Source organism: Betta splendens, chromosome 3 (assembly GCF_900634795.4).
Source record: "Betta splendens chromosome 3, fBetSpl5.4, whole genome shotgun sequence".
Lineage (NCBI taxonomy): Eukaryota > Metazoa > Chordata > Actinopteri > Anabantiformes > Osphronemidae > Betta > Betta splendens.
In genome coordinates, this window is record NC_040883.2 from 14,932,801 (window position 1) to 14,952,915 (window position 20,115).

At 44.9% G+C, this 20,115-nt stretch overlaps 1 long non-coding RNA gene across 19 annotated transcripts in view; it reads left to right on the forward strand.

The window, feature by feature from the left end:
* LOC114852348 (uncharacterized) overlaps positions 1-20,115 on the forward strand; it is a 93,120-nt gene that overhangs the window by 63,092 nt on the left and 9,913 nt on the right. For 8 of the 19 annotated variants that reach the window (XR_008694286.1, XR_008694277.1, XR_008694276.1 and 5 more), the window contains 4 exons: positions 11,121-11,227; positions 11,306-11,422; positions 11,509-11,650; positions 14,461-15,077. This is a non-coding gene — a long non-coding RNA (uncharacterized LOC114852348). Of the gene's footprint in view, positions 1-3,314; positions 3,399-11,120; positions 11,228-11,305; positions 11,423-11,508; positions 11,651-14,460; positions 15,078-20,115 lie in introns of those variants that run through there. The other 11 variants (XR_008694283.1, XR_008694289.1, XR_008694293.1 and 8 more) reach the window with 8 other exon arrangements.

Consider the following 20,115-nt stretch of genomic DNA (forward strand, 5'->3'; position numbering starts at 1 on the left):
TTACGTGGAGAATACGAAGGAATTAAGGACTTTTCTTACCTGGCAGAAGTATTGCATTGTTTAGATAAAGGTTAACTCTGTTTCTTAAGTGTCAACACAGAAATGCCTATTTCTGTCATTTGACTCTACAGTAGATCTTTACAGTACATTCGCATTCTCCCCCCGCTGTGGACTTCTTGTCTGACACGGAAACACCCAAGCGGAGTTCCACAGGCCCACCCCAACTGGTAAACCAACCAGTAATGGCTTCCGCTCCGCCTGGTTCAATACTGTGTCCAACGCTTACTATTACAACAAGATAGAGTATTACATAAAAAAGGAGGTTCTGTTTTAATTAACATCAATATTCATGTAATGGCCATAAAGCCAGCCCGTATTCCATTTCAAGCTCTTAATGTTAATGCATATTTTAATACATTATCGTTGCCACCAACATAATTCTTATTATGATAACTATAATTATTAGATTTATGACAGAATTATGGTTCGGTTCCCTGAAGGCACATATTTTGCAGCGAATCCAATTTTTCTCTGGTGTGTTTTGCTCCCGGTCCTTTCCCTCCAAAATACTGACCAGACACTGATAAAGATAAACACACAAACACCCCAGTGTGTCTGCTGCTGTGCCTGTAAAACACTCAATCTGAATTGCATATCCGCCTTACCACCAAGCTTGTCATAAGCTGTATTAAGAAAAATGGTCACACGGTTTGACATAAATTGGAAAATGACATTTGGAAAATGGGCGCTGTTGTGGAAATTAGAGATATTAAAATTATAAATCAGTGTCTGGGAGTGCAGGAGGGTGTGGTGTCTTGCCGTCTCAGTCCTTCTCTCAGCCTTTCCCTGTGTTTATCTCATGCGGTATTTCTCTTTCTTTCACACACTCACACGCACATTGTCTCTTCTGCTCTCTGTGGGCTACACATGTCAGTCCAGTAAAAGATTTAAATGCAGCCACACTTGGGTCTGCCTCACGGGGACCCCCAGCCCTTACCTGGAAGTGAAAGAGAAGCATATTGGCTCCTGTATGTCTTTGTGTGTCTGCTGCAGTTATAACTTGTCCGCTTATTGCTCAGCTCCCTTGTTGTAACCTGCTAATGGACCATGTATGAGGTGTGATGTGTATTATGCAAAAGCAAGGCGCGTTGATACCTTCAAAAACAGACAACTTCAATCCTCCGCAGACCCCACCTCTGCACCCTCTTCCCTTTCTGTGTGTTGAACAGAAGGAGGTGAAGAGGCAGAACGAAGAAACGATTTCTCAGCTACAGGTGGAGAAAGACAGCCAAAGACTCTTGGAGGATGAGAGGCAAGAGCTGCAAAGAAAGGTCACTGGCCTTTCTACTGACTGAAGGCAAGCACACACACACCAATGCACACATATCCACATGACCATTTTCCTCAGTAAAAAGTGAAAGGTTTGCCACTACAAATAAGTGCTCATGTGTACCTTTTGGCTTCAGTTCATCCTTTCTTTTGATTGAGCTCAAAGACGAAACCCAAAAAAAGCTGGGAGTGCTGTGGGCCTTCGTGCTTTGACCTGCTGGCCTCCCACTTTTCATGGGAAAAAAATGCCTTAAGACGAGCTGCAGCTGTGCCACATATGCTACTTTTAAGATGTGGGTCAGAAGCTCTTTTTATCACTAGTGCAGGTGAAAACAGCGAATCTTTGGATCCTTGAAAGAAACGTTACATTCACACATACCATCGTCCCAACGGAGTAAGTAATCCAGACGTCAAATTGAATCCTCCTGGGAGGAGATGCCACACATTTAAAATGTACTCAGCCTCTCAGTTCTTCTTTAATCTGACCTGTGTCTTTACAACACATCTGCATGCATCAACACTAAAGGCATATTATACTGTACTTTCCCAACTTGCAATAAAAGGTTGCCGTTATAAGGCGGGGAAATCTCATTAAGTATCTGTGGTCTGGTTAAATTTTAATCAGAGTAGGAACTTAAATGAAAGGAAGCGATGCATAGTACATAAACAAAAGCAATGCATCAGCATGAACGCAGGATGTGGGAAGATCATTTGCTCATTCTGAGAAAATTCCGTAAATCTGACACATAAATACAAAGCACAAATATTTCTGCATACACAAAGTGTGTGTCATGAATGGGCACAGAGCGCTGTGCGTGTGGTCTCTGGTGTAGCTATTATTGATTAAGTGGTGTCAGTTCACATTAGGTTGGTCAATTCTGCATCTCATCTAACACTCAAGATCCTGCACTCTGAGCTCTGCCAACGACTTCAATGTTGTACATTTTGTTTAGCTGCGAAGCACAAGCTCAGTGTAATAATCATAAAGTAGTAAATGAAAGGCTGGTCTGTGTCTTTTGCCCCAGGTTTAACATGCAAGAAAGCAAAATGCAGCTGTCTGAGTGGTGCCAAAGCACATGATAATCACTGCAGCTGGTCTTGGGACGTGCGTTTCATTAATTCATAACATGACTGTCATTACCTTGATTGTCCTTGGGTGTTTAAAGATAACTTTGTCACGGCCTATCAGTGTGAAGGAAGAGGCAGCACGGGAGGAAGGCCTCAGACAAAACAAGGAAACGGGCTGGAATAGAGGGCTGCATTAACTGCTGCAGCCACAGTGTGTTTTGGCCAGAGTGTAACTAGAGGCAAGTGTTGAGCACTGAGATGATGTGTTTTTACAGCACAGGCTTGCTGTGCTTTGGGATGGCAATAAACCATGGCCTTCAAAGCATAGCCAAGCACCACTTACTGCTGAGTGCTTCTCTGGTGGTTGGACGGGATTACTCTCAAAACAAACTGCAGACAGGTTGATTAATAGAAGGGTCTGCAGAGGTGCGTGCTGCAGTATATTTTCACACCCGGCAAACACTTGTTCATTTTATTCCTATAGACTTTTATGGGCTGATCCTGTCACTGGGTGAGTTTGTTACTTCGTAAAAATAGTCCCCTTCTTTGAGTGTCTTCTGTTGAAAACTTATCAGCGCTGTTAAAGACGTGTTATTTTAATGTCAAGAGGCTGGCCTGTGACTTGAGGAGCCAACACTGTTCCAGGCCTTTACGTCACGTGGTCTCTTAGACTGAAGAGGCTCGGTTGTGCTTCTAAAAATGGGACCGTACACTCTAAACTTGCTCTAAATCACCGATCGGGCCGTTGACTGATGCTGAACTCCTGCGGCCTGTCATCGCTGATTTCTATGCATTAATAACCCCCCGGTGCTGTCATGTTCTGCTGGTCCAGCTCCACGGTAGGCTGAGGGAGATGAACATGACCTGTTGATGAACGGGGAGTATCTAGGGAGTGTCTGACCTTCTGGATTCTGTGTCTACAGGAGGGGAGGAGCCTCCGCCTCTCGGCCCAGCGCTGCAGGCGTGGAGGATATGAGGGAAAGGCCAGAGGGAGCAGCCAGGTGGGACCATGGTTCTGGATTAAACGGCCTGGCGCACGGCAGTAATGACGAGCGGGCTCGGGGTGATTGCAGTCACGGGGGTGAGAGAGGGGAGCTGGTGCGACGCAGTCACCCCCTCATCACATCAGATCACGGGGTTCTAATTAACTTCAGCACGGCATCACACTGCAATCAGCAGAACCGAAAAGGAAATGAGATTTTTTTTTTTCCACAGTCCTCAAAAACGTGGCGTTAAAATGCATATTAGCCTTGTGTTTTTAATTAACATTTTGTGCTTCGGAAGCATGTTAACAGTATCCCTTAATGAGTTTTGCAGAGCACGAGCCACACAGAGGACAAAGGGCAGCTCTCCCTCGTGTTTTCTGATGTGCTGTTCTTTATTCTAATACAATGAGATTAGTAATCATTGTTTAGCTCCTCATTGAATATTGCCCTCTCGTAATCCCCGTTGCTGCCCGTGCTTGTAGGCCGCCGCCTCAGCTGTGATTGAATGAGGCCTTTGTTTTTTAGAATGTTGTGTCGTGGAATGGAGATCTGTCTAGATTTTAGATTTGCTCGTAGGATGCTGTGCATGTTTATTGTGACTACACCTTTTTGCACCCGAGGACACTCCAGTCCATGTGTTAACGCGGTTTTATTTTACCTTTGCAGCTTGATAAATACATGGCCTTTTTTATACTCTTTGCTCCTTTAGAAAGTCTTATTTGCTTACTTTGTTTTGCTGGTGATGGAAGGCCACGGAATGTGTTAAAACATGGTCCTTGTGCTTTTACTCTATTGTTTCACAGAGCTTTAAAAAGCCTCTAATAGGAAGTTCATCATCTTGGTGGCCTCCATTCACCTGAACCATGGCTGTTTGCCACAGTCATTTTGTGGGGCTTGTTCGAGCTCCTGCTGGCATCACACTACCTCCACCTGTTCTGTTGACCACATCTAGGCCATATCTAATGTGTCTGCTCCGTGTAGCACATCCCTACAAGCCCTCTGCTGCGCTTTACTGATGAACGAAGTAAAGAATTATTTTGTGGTAGAACTCCAGCGTGCTCTAACTTAAGTGAGTAAAACTGAAATGTCAGCGTCTTTACTGATATATATTATAAACCGTTGCAAGACTTTATTGACAATAACTGTAAATGTCTCACCTGCTATCTGCAGAATGAGAATTCAACTTGTCACACGTCTCCTCTACTACAGAACTTCTCTCCCAGCACTTAGAAGTGTTTTTTTTTTCCTTTTAACGACTTGCTGAAATTTTGGAGATCCTGTCAATGACTGCCAGCCTGCTGCTGGTTTATTTATTCCCTCTAGCATCCGACTGGTCAGTTGTTTGTTTTTTCTACACTGTCCTTGTGTGTTATAAATGGGACAGGCCTGTCACTTCAATGCTGAGAGGGTGTTTTGAGTTCCTTGAGATATTTTTATTTATTTAATTTTGCTTAGACCAGAGCGGTGAATAATGCATCTCAGCCTGCTACATGTACTGTTTTTATCATTAGCATGCAGCTCGAGTTATCTGCAGAATACTTATGAGTACCGGCGAAATGTTTGTGATGTTATTTATTTATGTTGCTCCTTTCAATTATTCATTTGTTTATTTATTCATGGAAGAACTAACTGAAATTGGAAAATTCATTTTTGCTGAAGGGCACTTGGCCCAACTCTATCCCCTCCCTACACAAAGGGAAAAAGAGGGGGAGGTGCATCGGGCTTGTTAGTAATTGCTTTATACAGTGTTTCTTTCGATTCACCGTAGGACGTCATTTTCATCCAAGTAGAAAAAAAGAAAAAGTAGACACGTCAGCAAACAAAACTACGAGCAGGAAGAGAAAAGCGATTGGAGGTGACTGGCATTAGTCTCTGTGTGTCTTCCATCTTACAGTTTAACCTGGCCTGGAGGTTGAGCTGGGGTACAGTAGCCTGCAAGGAAGGTCTGAACACCCAGACAGGGCTCCACAGGTTGGAACGGAGGCCAAGGTTCAGACACGGGAGGAACATAATAGGTGGCGGTTGCCTTCGGTTGTATCCATACGTTCACGCTCTCCTGGCCTCTTAGTTATTGTGTGCTCACAGTGTTTCCTTTAATTATATGGAGTGGGATTCTGTTCAATTTCACACTTGCACAATCGTGCAGTAATTATTCCTGATAAGTGATAACAATTCACTGAACATTAAATGTGTTAGTGTGTGCGGGACAAACTTGAGCCTGATGCCACAAACCGCTTAAAGGATTTGGGGAAAAAAAGCAAGAAAGCTTTGTGTTCCTGTGTGCGTCCCTAATCTTCCTCACTGATCACTCATTCATCTCAACACTGCTGTGTCCTAGAACTTTTGGTGTCTATTATTCTTTTCCCCCCATGTGTATCTGGCAGTTCAGCAGTGTGGTCCCTAACCCCTCAGCAGAGTTCACTGACAGAGAGAAGTCGTTGGGTGGACTGAAAGTTGTAAAGTATGATGCTTACAGCTTCTGTATAGACAAACTAGACCTAATATATACAGTAAGACACTATCCTGTTTAACAATTTAAACCTGTGAACAATCAGCTGTTTGGTCAGAACCAAAGCGTGCACCCTCGGTGTAATGAGCTCTGCTGAAGCCGCTGTAGCTATGGGCCTGGTGTGGGCGGTCAGGCGTGGCGTAATTTCTTCTTCAGTGTGTCAACAAATAGCACACGGCGCTGGAATGACAATTTGTATCATTTAATTAGAGCACTTTTCTCCTGGCACACTTCATTTATTTTAATCTTGTTTATGCACCTTGATTGTTTCACAATATAGTTTTTTTTAATTAGCTCGGATTGATTAAATTGCATTGATTCTGCACTCTTAATAAAATAACGCCCACCCCCCGCTGCTCACCTTTCTTATTTTTCATAATTAATGTTGGACTGAGGAGTTTTGAAGCAGGCACCGGTGACAGTGCTGCACATTTTAATAAAGCAACTATTTACTGTTATGTGACTGTCAAGGAGCAGCTCACTGACAAACATTTTCTGGTGTTGTGTGTTGGGATCTGCCAATACATGACAGCGTTGCTGTGTTCAAGCTGAAAAAGATTAGCGATTAAGCTGAGCATGTGTTTCTGTTTAGTCCCAGAGTACAGACTTTTGACACCTCCCCAGCCCCTCACAAAGCCATGACCTTGGCTAATGTGCTCTCTGCGTGCCCACGTGCGTGCGCATGCGCATGCCTGTCTACTATTACAAAATCTCATTCCGAAGCCGGTGCTCGTTTTAATTTTGATTGATGACTCCGTTTGTCTGTGGAATAACAATTCTCCGATAGCCCCACCACCTCTCTGACAACCTCTCACTTTTCACACCGTAGCCCCCGATTCCTCTCTCCATCACACCCCAGTCTGAAAATGATATTAGAAACAAAATGAGATTTGAAATTTTGTGTTTGACAAGCAGCTTGATGAAAGGGTTTCATAGCTGGGTTTGATCCATGGAAATTTTATGCTAATAATACTGCTGGCCCAGCAATCTGGTTGGAAATTAATCAGGGTGCCGGATGGATAGAAGAAGAGAGGAAGGTAGGTTGCTCCATAAACACCCTCCCCCCTCTCACCCTTATTCCTTCTCTCTAGCTCGGAATCTCATCAGAAATAGCCATGGGGTGTTGTGTGTGTGATGGGGAAGGCAGAGAAATAGGGAGTTAGAAAATTACACTGCAGCTTAGCACTGATTGATACAGTAATGTATGCAGCCATGCAGCAAGTTGCCGTCTTATGGATTAGACCTCTTCCCTTCTCAAGCAGTCCCCCTGCATCAGAGAGGACACACACGTTTAGAAAGCGATACATGCCGACCTCTCGCCTTGTGTTCTCGTGTTTTGATCTGGTTTTCCTGTCCAGGCTTTTTTTTTCTTGGTGCATTTTCCAGATGCATCATTTTCTTTCCATTTTATGTGTGCAGCTATGTGTGTGATTGAACGGTGACTCAGCCTTGGTGCATTTTTATCCGTTCCTTTGTATTTTTACACTCACTCTCAAGCAGACATATATATATATATATATATATATATATATATATATATATATATATATATATATATATATATATATATATACTCTGTCTAAGTATTTTCTCTCTAAACCCTTGGAGTCATCATTACCCTGATCCGCTAATGAAGTCATTATCAGATTTCACTTGTTTAAAACAACACAATTAGTGCGGAGGCCCTAATGATGTTTGCAAGTTAAATGCAAACTAATCGCTTTTTCCCCCATTTGTCTGTCTCATTTCCTCTCTGCCTGCCTGCTGCTCAGTTGGAACAAAAAGAGTAAATGAATCACTGAAGTGTTTTGTGCATGTGGGTGTGTTTGTGGGCGCATATTTCTCAACCACGTTGCAAGTCGGTGTGATTTATTATTTTTACCCCAAGAGACATCTGTTACACCATGCTTTATTTTTTTAATACATTATCAGCCAGAGGGAAAAAAAGTATCCAGTCTAGGATGTTGTACTCTGGAGTCTAATAATCTAATGTGCACTCGAGCTGGTGGCATTAAAGTAGCAGTGCAGCTTGGGATGTTGGACACACACGTCTCTGAATCCCTACCAATGACTGTGCTGTAGGTGTTGATCCCCTTTTGTAGGTGCTGTAGTACGTACTGTAAAGGTAGCACAGAAGCTAAACAGTCACATTCCTGCTGTTGTACATTTAGTTGAAAACAGAAAGTAGGGAAAAATAACTGGCTGCCGAGAATCTTATCTTTATCTGTTTAGTGTGTTAAAGCGTATGTGGAACCTGACAGAAGATCAACAGACTTCTGACCCACATTGTCATTTCTCACGTTTGATCGGGTTGTACAGCGTTGGTCAAGATCCTCTCCTTTTGCAGATATTTATCAGGAGGTCCACCTTACTGATTCTTATTGATCACGGCCACATCCGCCATAAAACGAGACACATGGTAAGAAATGTCTCAACAGTGAAATCATCATAGGCTATCATGCCTGGCAAGAGGGGATCCTTCAGAGGCAGCAAGATAAATTCAGACCGGAGCTTTGCCGTTGTAGAAAAGCCTTGGACCACATGGTCTAGTTGATGAATCGACGTTCTGATAAACAGCAGTCTGTATTGATGTACTACCTGTCTGAGTGTGTGGCGTCTGCATGATTTCCTGTGCAAGTATCGGTGGATTTGTCTTCAGCGCGTGCACACAAGCCTGTAGAGGCAAAGAGTAAAGATTGTCTCGGAGCACGAGAGACTAGAGTGAAAAGTCGTGCTGAGGGAGAGATGTATGTATGATAAATAATGGGTGTTGGCCCCCATAGGAGCGGAGACAGCTAAAGGTCTGATGGGGAGACCACCTCCATCTGTGATTGAATTGTGGAGGTGCAGCTCCCCACATACTTACTTTCACACTCATTTTCTAGTGAGCCATAAGTAAAAATACTTCAAATACACAGGTCCTCAGTGCCCAGGTCTCTGTGATGGAGCCCATTCTCACACAGTTAATTGTCTGTACACGTTACAAGTTCTTACCTGTATGGTAGTAGTGTATATAATCAATGGATTGCAGTAATATGTAGTTAATAAAACAGGTAAATGTCAAGCTATTACTCGTTTAATGGTAATTTCTGAAGAAGACCCACAAAGAAAAGAAACTGGCTTGGTTTTACTAACTAATCCTCCTCCAGATAAATTCTGCACCACATACTGTTGAACTCCAGTGTCCTCCTGCTGGCACAAGCTCTTATTAACCTGCTGCCGGGCTAAAGTTCTGCTACTGTATGACTTGCTATTGTAACATGAAGTGTAAGCTTAGTGTAACGCTCACAAGCAGCGCACAAGGTCCGGCGCTCGTGCTCCTGGAATCTGTGAAGTGTCCCCTGTATGTTTACAAGTGCCTGTATGTTGAAGGAGGACGTTGAGTAGTGCTCGCCAGGAAAAAGTCAAAAGGATCAATACAATTCCTGTCTAAATATGTCCGTGTACCCTAGGATTCATACAAATGCCGTCATTGTCCTACTAAACATTGTCTTCTGCTCTATTACCCTGCGAGTCAGTCACTATGATGCCAAGCTCTCAACTGCTGCCGTGTGGTTTGAAACCTACTTCTGGACTCGTTTCTTCTTTTCGCTGCCTTTGTTTGCGCCTTGCTGTTATTAATTTATCAGCTATCTGCTTGGTATTGATCGTGCTCATTGTGGAGTTCATTTTGTGGGAGACAAGAAGTTGTTGTCAGTAATGTTAGATGATAATGAACCCAGCGCAGCAGAAGAGCCTTTGTATTTAGCCGTAGAACTGTTCATTGCAGTTTGAATCCAAGTGTCTGGGTTCGTGCAGAGATACGGGGACTTTTTCTAATGACTGGCTGCTTTGTTATAATCATAAGTGATCTGGCTCTTACAGCAGTAAACCAGAGGCCCGATGCCTCGGTCCTGAGGAAGGAGGTCATGCCCGTCGCCGGGCAGGCCCCCGGCATGTAAGGCCCATACCCACAGCAGTGACTAATTGTTTGTTATGTCAGTGCTTGTCGTGCCCGCTTGCCTTTAATGGAGTGTAGTGTGGTGATCCATCAGGCTGTCGAGCAGGCCCCGTGTCACTTGAAGTGGCTGCGTGTCAGTGGGGCGAGCGTGCCGTGCACATGTGATTTACTGCTGCGCTGCGTCGTGCCACGCAATGCGGCCCACTCCTCTCTCCCCCCCCGCCCCAGATTGATTACCACCTCAACGGGCCCATGACACTCGCCATCTTCTGGCAACATTTTAGCGCTGTTTTATAGATGGTTAGTGCACCTCATTTGGCTATTTATACATCTGTAAGTGGCCATGAAATATAGATTTGTCTTGATGGGTGTCAACATTGGCGCCATGGAAGCGGAGCTCAGTGTCACCTCGTTATTTTAATGGTGCGAAATGAAGAGGCCTCGTTTGGCATGAGTCATTTTCAAACATCGCTAAATAATAAGAGTTTTTATTTTTATTTAATGTTTGCGCTCATATTTTACTGGGAGCAATAAGCCGTGCTCCTCACAGTGTTTGTCTGGAGCCGAGGCGAAGAAGAAGTGACTGGGAGGAAGGAGGAAGCGAACGCCCCCCCCCCCCCCCCCCCCCCCCTCAAAACCACATAGTGTATTCTGTGTGAATGTCAAGGTGGTTTAGAGTGAGAAAAAACCTTTACAGTAACATGATGTGTGACCTGTCAACCACACACACACACACACATGCACGCACGCATTTCACCCCATTCACAAGTGAGGTCTCATAGGTAATTAGGTGCTGGCACCCACTCAGTGCGATGTGCTGGTTAATTGAATAGTTAACACATCAGACACAGGCCTGTGTAGATTGGAGGTGACACCTGTCACGACGCTGTTCTCTGCCGACCCAGTACATTTCCTGCTCTGCCTGATACATGTGTCATCTTTGTGGAAATACCAAATTAGGGGCAGGCAGCTGAGTGAGTGCAATGCAGCAGGTGTGGGGATGGCTTGCGGGTGGAAAAAAGCAGGCGTGTCTCTGCTCTGTCCTTCACGAGGATTTGTAAAGCTCAGGGCACCTATCCTTACTTCACCCCGGGCCATTTCCAGGGGTTTGTGACAGGGAAGTGACAGGGATGTGCTTCTGTGTGTGTGTGTGTGTGTGTGTGTGTGTGTGTGTGTGTGTGTGTGTGTGTGTGTGTGTGTGTGTGTGTGTGTGTGTGTGTCTGTGTGTGTCTGTGTGTGTCTGTGTGTGTTTGTGTGCTCGCTCACTCCGACGCTCTCTCTCCCCCAGGCCTCGAAGCAGTGTGCCCAAGGCATCCAGGAGTAGAGTGTACATCATGCAAAGGTGTGTCAGCCCAGTACAGAGATCCAGATTCCAACAAACCCAAAAACAACTAGGTGGAGGTCCAATAATTTTCTTTATTGCCAAATGTCGTATTTACGTGAATTAAGTGCTTGCTTTCTTGTTGAGAGCAGCAGGACCTTCAGGAAGCAGGGGATAATCTACAGGTGGACCATCACAGGCAGCGGTACATGACCTGCAGGCTGTTCACCATGGAGAGGGAGATGGGAGCAGCTGGAGCATTTGATCCGGTAACACCTATGAGTCATTCTCCCCTCACACAGTTAAACAGACACACAATGTGACACACTACACTCATTTTGCCGTCTCATTTCAGTGTGGTACATGAACAACTGCACTTGACAGATGGTTCTGGTTGAAAACCCTGCGCGCTGTGACAGCTACACGCAGATGGAGGTGCAGGGTGGAGGGCTCCTCCACTGATACAACCCAGAGGGACTGGGCACGGCCTCACTCAGGTGGGGAAACGCTGAATGGAGTCTCTCTGGCTGATAGAAGAAAGGCCGCTTCTGTACAAACGTCACATTTCAGTACTAGCTGTCATCTCATGTTACAGACCAGCTGACCAGTGGCAGGTAGAGGTGTTAGCGGACGCTACGTGTCGTAGATGTTGCTGTGTTCCTCCTCCCTTCCATTCCACACCCTCCCTCTGGAGACCGTGTGGGCCGGACGCTCAATAGGTGGATCATTTCAGGTCGAGGCCTGCTGTGGTATCAGATGTTTAACTGGCCACCTGAAGTGGGGACAGCGGCGTCTTAACCAGCACCTTGCTAAAGGTCTCATGTTCAGTCAGCCACGGGAGCTGCTGTGAGTTCGCCCGCCACCTGCCAATAGGCATTAGGGAGGATTTAGTAATTAAGTGATAGGCTGAAGACTAAATTGGGTGTTTGTGGGCTGGCCGGCCACCCCTAGGTCCCTACAGCCATGCAGATAGGGGATTCTAATTGCCAAGTATATTGATCAGCCTGGTGAAGGAGGTGCAGGGGGAATTCACTGGACATCGATTAGCTGTTACTGCGCCTTGTCAGTGGAGGCGGGAGGTGAGCACTGGAATGGCTCCGGGCCTTCGCCACCAGCAGGTCCCGACACATGCACACACGCACCCGTGTGCGACGCGTGTCGTGTGTCGGCATGACACAGCACATTGGGAGAAGGTGTTCCTCTTATATTTTCCTGCTTATCTGTAAATCCGCTTTCCCCTCTGGTTTGCTCTCTAAGGTTCAGCGTTTATTACCTTACCTTATAGCCTCAGCTTTGTGCCTCCCCTCTAATATTTCCTTTTCCTTAGAACTGTGAGATCGTACAGGCTCTGACCCGTGGCTGTGGAGGGAGAGAGGCCGCAGAGCTTGCCCTGTGGTATTTAATTAGCTGCTTGAGTCACCTGGCAGTAAATAGGCCCTGGTTAGTGGTGGTTAGCGTGCACACACACACACACACACACATACAACTTTGTGATAGAAGCTCTGTTCCTTATGCTGCTCTAAAATGTTGCTAGCATAAACCAAAATGCTAACTTCAAAATGAAAACATTTATTATTTTCAACCTTTAATAAGAATAATAAGTAAGCAAATAAGAATAAACTTGACAGCCAGAATGTTTTTGTTTTCATATAACATCCCAAAACCATCAATCAATGTTAAGCTAATCATGTTATATAAATGGAATAATCACCTCAACACTGCTACTTGTTGTTTGTGCTTAATGGTTAATTGTTAAATATTGGAGATACAGAGTCAAGAACAGCTTTAATAAGACAAGTATTATTGAATTCAAAACAGAGGTTTGAGGCCAAGGCCTGCTGTTACAGCATCAGTATCATTTGAATCAACAAAATATTTACTACAGTTGCAAGTTTGGTTTAATTTTGCAAACTTACTTCATGTTTGGTACGTGCCGAATGAAATGCAGAGGCAGAAGCTGTGAGACGTTTTTTTCTGCACCGTAGTCTCTAACCTGAGTCATTTAGGGCCTGTTACAAAACATCAATATATTGATTGGAGTAAGTGTCTCGGTGTCTGCTCTGTAAACACACAGTTGGTTCGGTTGTGCATGTTTTATCTGCTTGAATCTTATCACGATTTAAATCTTTTGCCCTTTCCTTCACGTAATCGTGCCACTGTTGGCTTTTTAGGCAAAGATTAGAATCACTTTACACTTGAGTTGTTTGGTTAACTTTCAATAACAACATGTTAATAACATAATTTAGTTTAATTAGTTTTTTAATTCAGTATATTTTGCAATATACTGCAATTAAGCAATCCATATAATTCCATATGTATGATTTCTGCTGAAGCCAAACACATTTTACAAATACAAATGTCATGAGTTTAGACAAGTGTTTATGCTAATTCAGATGCCTGACTCAAAAAAGGATTTCAGCATTTTACACTAGAACCAAATTGAACTCTTCCAAAGCTTTATTTGTTTTTAGTTTATCTAATGAGGCCGCATTTAATGTCTGTAGAGTCAGTGATTAGGGGGTTTAGCCTCCAGGTTTTAAATATTTCTGATGGTAAGGCATTGACATCAGCGCTGACACAGGCTGTCAAATGAATCGAAAGTGTGACCCCACCTGAGTTTCTTAACTGTGAATTCCAAGGTCATGGCAAAGCCTCTGAAGGAGACATCCTTCTTCCATGCTTGTCTTCTGATTGAATCCTAACTACAACCGTTTATACATCACTCCGAGTCACCCTCCAGCCATGCTCACAAATTGAATTAGTTTCAGTCTAAATTTGTGTTTCAAAACTAGTAATTATTTTTTAACCCCAAAGGAAGCCAAGAGAAATGAGTCAGACCTTCTCAAGTCATGAAATCTGACAATATAAGATTTTACACCAACCGAAGGGACACAAGCCTGAAGCACAGCAATTTACCAACCGTTCATCTGTTAGCAAATTAAATCACACCACATTTCACATCTTTTGGAAACTTAGATAAATCTGATGAAAAAGTTTCTCTACCAATTACCATCAGAAATTAATCTCCTTAATCCCAATTTGATCTCTTTCATGCATATAAGGCGTATCTGTTATCTGCCCACCTATGCACTTTAAATCTCCAACACCGACTTGAGATGGAAAATGATTGTTAAACTTAGTGCTGTGTGAAACGCTCACACTGATGAAGATGAGCACACAGAGCCGCCTTTCTCAGCAGGACTGTATGCTGTGTCTCATTGAGCTGCAGAGCACCGTTACAATTAAGCCACCATAAATATTAGTTTGTGTGTCTCATAAGGCGATGCGATGATTTTATGTGTTTCAGGCGGATTTGAACCAAAACTAAATGATTGGATTGAACAAACAGAACTTGCTGCTTGCTGGTGGCCTGGTAGCTCAGTGGGGAGAACCCACTGGCCCTGAAAGCAGGAGGTCCCAGGTTCAAGCCCACTAGGGCTCCAGGTGTGTCCTCCACCAACCCTGGGCGCCTTGGGAGCCCACTGCTCCTCCAGGAGATGGATTAAATGCAGAGGACCAATTTTGATGTGATGTTGATGTGAAGCATTAATCTTATTATTCATCATTTTATTGAACTGTGTTCTCACCAGGAGGGCCGCACCAAAGTTTCGCTAGATGATGCGGATCGAGATCACCTCATTTTGGGGGTCCCGTGTGGTTCTTTTGGTGAGCACTCGAGTGCCAGTCACACCAGACAAAACAAACCACACCAAGAGGGAAAAAGAACTTGAGTTTGATTGAATTGAACTAAATCGTGTGGGTGTGAAGGGACCTTCAGACTAGTCTATGTCTGGAAGTCAAATCACTGTAGCTTGTCCAGCGTGTTAGTAATTTATGGATGTTTTGTTCCATCTGCAGCGGAGAGGGAGGAGCAGCAGGAGAGAGGGATGATCAAAGTACAAGCTACCAGCACATAATCACACGGTGAGCTGCAGATTGAACACGGCCGCTCTCTGTTGTGCCCGATGCTTCCAGCGTCCGAGCTCGCCACCAGCCGTCTCCTGTTCAACCAGCACTTGGACCAGATAGCGCCCTGCTACCATGATGCTAAATAATGGGAAGAACGAGAAGTCTCCTCTCCGCTTTGTTAACAACGGTATTAGTTTAAGATAGCCAGGGCTAAGAAAGGGCACCATGCATTCCGGTCATTAGCTTGGATCACACAGCCTGTCTCAAGTAGAGTCGTAGCCCCCCCCTGTTCACTAATTGTACACTGCAGACAAAATCAGATTCTGTTGTCAGGAGGAGTCATGTAGCTCTGCCCTTTCTATACCTTAGACTCCTAAAGCTGATTAGATAATGAGGTCTTTTCCAAACCCGAAGCCTGGTGGTGCAGCGCTCTTTAATGGTTTCTCATACGAGCAGCTAGATCCTGCTCACAGGCCCCAACACTGGAGCCCTCATATGTTACTGTTCCAGGCGTCACATACGTTCTTGCCCCCTGCTCCACGGTCCCATGGCTTTTATGGATGTGTGGCTGTACATGTGCGTTTATATTTCTATATGTACATCTGCTGACTTTGTGCTGAGAGCATATCTCTGGCTCATCTATAAGTCCCGGCATCAGCCGCCTTAAGTGCTGTCAGTGGCACATGGCAACAGCCGCACTGCAGCCTCGTAATTGGTTTAGGAAACGCATCCTTGTCATTTTGCGGTCAGTAAACTCCGCCAGAGAAAATGAAGTCCAAGCTGCTGCCACCTCCTCAACCCCACACATCCAGCCTAACAAAAAAATAATGATTATGTGCCGTGTATATTTGTGCGTTCCCTGTCTGTTTTCACTTTTTGCTTTTAGAAATAATTGCTGTTGGTTGTGTGGCTGCATCAGAGGAAGGGCATTAATGATTCTCACTGGCCGCGAGGAAATACTGCGCTGCAGAGGGCAGGAGGAGAGCAACTCATTTTCTAGAAATGAACATGTGTGAGCGTGTGCGTGCATTTGTGCCTGAATGTGTTTGTTTTGTAAATTATTTTTAGTACTTCCTCACTTTGTTGTGCAGTGCACATTGTTTGCAGCCTATAATAATTACTGGAGCAGCATGTGCAGAGATGTGCATGTGTCTGTAAGACGTGTGTGTGTGTGTGTGTGTGTGTGTGTGTGTGTGTGTGTGTGTGTGTGTGTGTGTGTGTGTGTGTGTGTGTGTGTGTGTGTGTGTGTGTGTGTGTGTGTGTGTGTGTGTGTGTCCACAGTGCCTGCCTGTCCTTTTGCATGGATTAGATGGTGAATGCTGCAAGACGGTGATCAGACTAGCAGCACACCAGGGCTGCCCTGCGATCACACAGGGATTATGGGGGATCTGGAGTTGTAGTGCATTGCAGGGTTGCCTCCAGTTAGGCTCATCTCCGCCACGCTCCCCTCACACACACACCACTTTAATTGCCTTTGCTTCTTTCATTACTTTTATTGCCTCTCCTCTGCATTGCGTGCTCCCTGGGCTTGTGGAAAGGTCATTGTGATGGTGGTGGTGTGCTCACAGCCTCCATCTCCCTGACTAACGGGAAATGGCTGTGGGGCAGAAGCTGGAAAAGCGAGTGACAACACGGTAGCCAGGGAAAGGCACCAATTTTTTTCAAGTCTGTAATTTCCAATCGCGTGTAGAAATGAAGTCTACAGTAAAGTGATATTAAAAAAAAAGGTGTGTCTTTAGGTGCAGCCCTCATAGAAAACAGATAGAGCTATTTAGCCAAATCCAAACTGTGATACTTAGTAGCATCATCCGACTGATGACCTCACCTAAATGAATGATGCTTCCCAATGTTGGCCTAAGCGCTTATGTTAATTCACATTTTATCATATGCTAACGTTGCTCCAAGCAGAAAAACAGTATCAAAGTATCAAGCTCATCTGTCTTTACAAAACAGGAGAAATTGAAGAAAGAAGAGATATTTTTGTGCTTCATTCTCTGATGCTAAAGCTTTTGTTTGTTCATGCGTGTGGTTGTGTGCACGCGTGCACGTACGGCACAAACGACTCCACCTGCAGGAGGGTGTGGAAGCTCAGCAAATTGAGGTCAGGCGACTTAAAGCTGAGCTTGATGAGAAGGGGATTGAAGAGAAGATCCAAGTATATACTGAGAAAATACACTCAAACCCCCAGATATTGTGGCGCTATTTCATTTTTATATGTTAGGCTATCACTCAGAAACAGACCATTAACACCACTAAACCTTAAAGTTTACCAATAAGGTATTTCATCATGATTAACAATTTTAAAACTGAAGACCAGATTACTTTAGTCAGATATTTCTTCTTTCTGCCTTTAATTCTTCAGTATTCAGCATATATATCATGATTTTGTTGCATTTTATGTGTTCAACTCAATCAAGTGCAACAGATTGTGTTGATTGTGTCTTTAATTAGTAATTTAACTCAACAGGAAAGTCCTGCTGCTGATTTCCAGTGGTTGAAGGTTTCAGGGTGCCGTTGTGACGTCACCGTTCCCCTCGGCCGTTAGTGATGTAACAAACCCTAAGCTGTGAACCAAAGATCCTGCCGTGCCCCAGGATGTTGAAGACTTATCCTCTGGCAAAACAAATCACTACAGCATATATTTCTTTAGCCACCTTTTTCTGCATCCTCCAACATTAACAACTTGTAGATCCTGTGATTTAGTGACCTGGGCTCTGATCGTTTTACTGTGTTAAACTGTCATAGCGCCTGCTACCGAAGCACGGGCAGCAAATCCATACGAGCCCCTCTCAGTTTGTTTTCTGCTTAGCTGTGGCTGACTCCAGAGACCGAGTCAGTGACAAAGCAGCAAGCTTTCAGACGGAGCATGAGTGTTTCTGGAGTGGCCCATATGAAACATGGGTCAATACAAACACTCACTAGCACATCACAGACAGTATCACTGAAAAGCAAAGCTGCAGCATAACTCCCATGATTTTATTGGCTGTCATGTTGATTTTTCTTGTTCTGGGATTAGCATAGGCCTCAGCATGTTTGTGTGACTAATGGTCTGTGTTTTCCGACTGTGAAATCAGTGGCCCGAGAGCCCGCACAGCCTGCACATCAGTGTTTGAAGTCTACCACCCCCTGCTGGGTTGGGCCTCTGGGTCCTGCTGCTAATGCAAACCCAGCTCTGTCCTTCTCACAGGGCAGACACTCTACATACAGCTATGTTTAGCACTCCTCTCGTTCTGCGCCCACCGTGACCCCCGCTCTACCCCGCTGCAGTCGGGCCAGCGCGCGTCGCTCCCACCTGTGTGGCCCTGCCTCCGCTGATGGCTGTAGCTTGTTAACACCGAGGACACATTTGTGCAGATGGCTGGGAGATGTTGAGCCCTGCTAAGAGGAGTCGGTGATGAGAGGCCACGATGCAGGTCTGGATGAGGTCTCCTCTCCCTGTAGAGTTGGAAAAAGTTTTCACCCAACTGATACAAGGACAGTCTCTCCGACAGACAGACAGACAGACAGACAGACAGACAGACAGACAGACAGACAGACAGACAGACAGACAGACAGACAGACAGACAGACAAGTGTTAGTTGTTGTGTTCACCAATACAAACTACAGTAGGATGCCTTAAGTAAACATGTCACTCAGGCACCGCTGTAAAAATGTATGTTACTCTCTAAATAAAATGAGTTTTAGGTGTTGCCTGAGTAACGGTTGTGTTGGTGGAATGGTATCTCACAGTAGAAGCCTTCTAATTTTTCTCAGCCAAGACCACCCGCCCCTTAGAGTAAGCCAGATTTATGTTACCTAGCATTTGCCTGCAACACATACCTGCCTGATATCCCCTCAAATTGAAAGGAGGGAAATGTGGGCTGATTGAAGGGATAAGATTGTGGTGGTTGAAGGACAGAGGTGGTGCGAGAGTGTGGGGAGGAAGATGTGAACCCAATCTGCCATGTGTTGACTGTACTGATTAGGGGCTTGTGCTAAGAAGAGCCCCTCTATCCCCTCATTCCCTCTGTTTACTTAGAGCTTCGCTACCTGTCTGAGCACAGGCATCGCTGCAGCCAGAACACCCTCACTACACTTGTTTTCTTGGCTTCAGCCAAATCGCCTTCATCACGGGAGTCTTCTATTTATGCAAATGTAGTCCACTTTAAAGAATCACCACCTACATTGATTAGGACCGGATGGGGTAAAGTTAAGTGTGCTGATCCATTAGCGAGAGTAGGCTTGATTGGCGCTGAAAGGTGTGTTTGCTCTATGTTGGACGCTCCTACGGCTCATATTTGTGTATTTGTATAGACCAGTGACGGGCTGAGAACCCGATGCAGTGAGGGGCCAGAGGGTGACCGCAGCGGAGTCCAACTAATGTTTTGCAGCACTTAAAAATCCTGCAGTGAGCCTGGAGTACAGAGGTGCACTGAAAGCAAACCAGTGATCCAGGGAATAATAATAAATAGATAAATAAGTGGACGAAACAGCATGAGAGGCACGAGGGAACTAGCACATCTACGCTTCACGCACGACGTTTGTTTATTTATGACGTCTGGATGCAGGGTGGGAGCTGAGGGAACACATGCGCGGGCTTTCCCACTCAGTTCGGGGCTCCATAGCTTTCATTAAGTGTCATTACCAGTACTTTGAGAGAGCCCGCCAGGCTGAGACCTGACATCCCCTCTACAGATAGTTGGCCATGCATATGGATGGATTTCTGATCCCTCTTATCCACTGCTGAGGGGGAATTAGGCCAGCAAGAAGGAGAGTAAGGGCTTAAAGGGTGCGTCCATATCTGACTTTAATGGCTACGATGGAGCTCTTACTTAAATTGAGGGACAGTGTTCATGCATGGTTTGGTGTGTGTGTGTGTGTGTGTGTGTGTGTGTGTGTGTGTGTGTGTGTGTGTGTGTGTGTGTGTTATCAACATGCTGAGTTTTTCACTAATGGTTTCCTTTTCTGACCTCATGGTTCATGTACACCCATGTATCAAAAACGCTTTTCACTCTTGTTAAGAGCTGTGTTTTCATTCCCAGCCGTGTTTCAGTATAAGCACAATGCCGTCTTA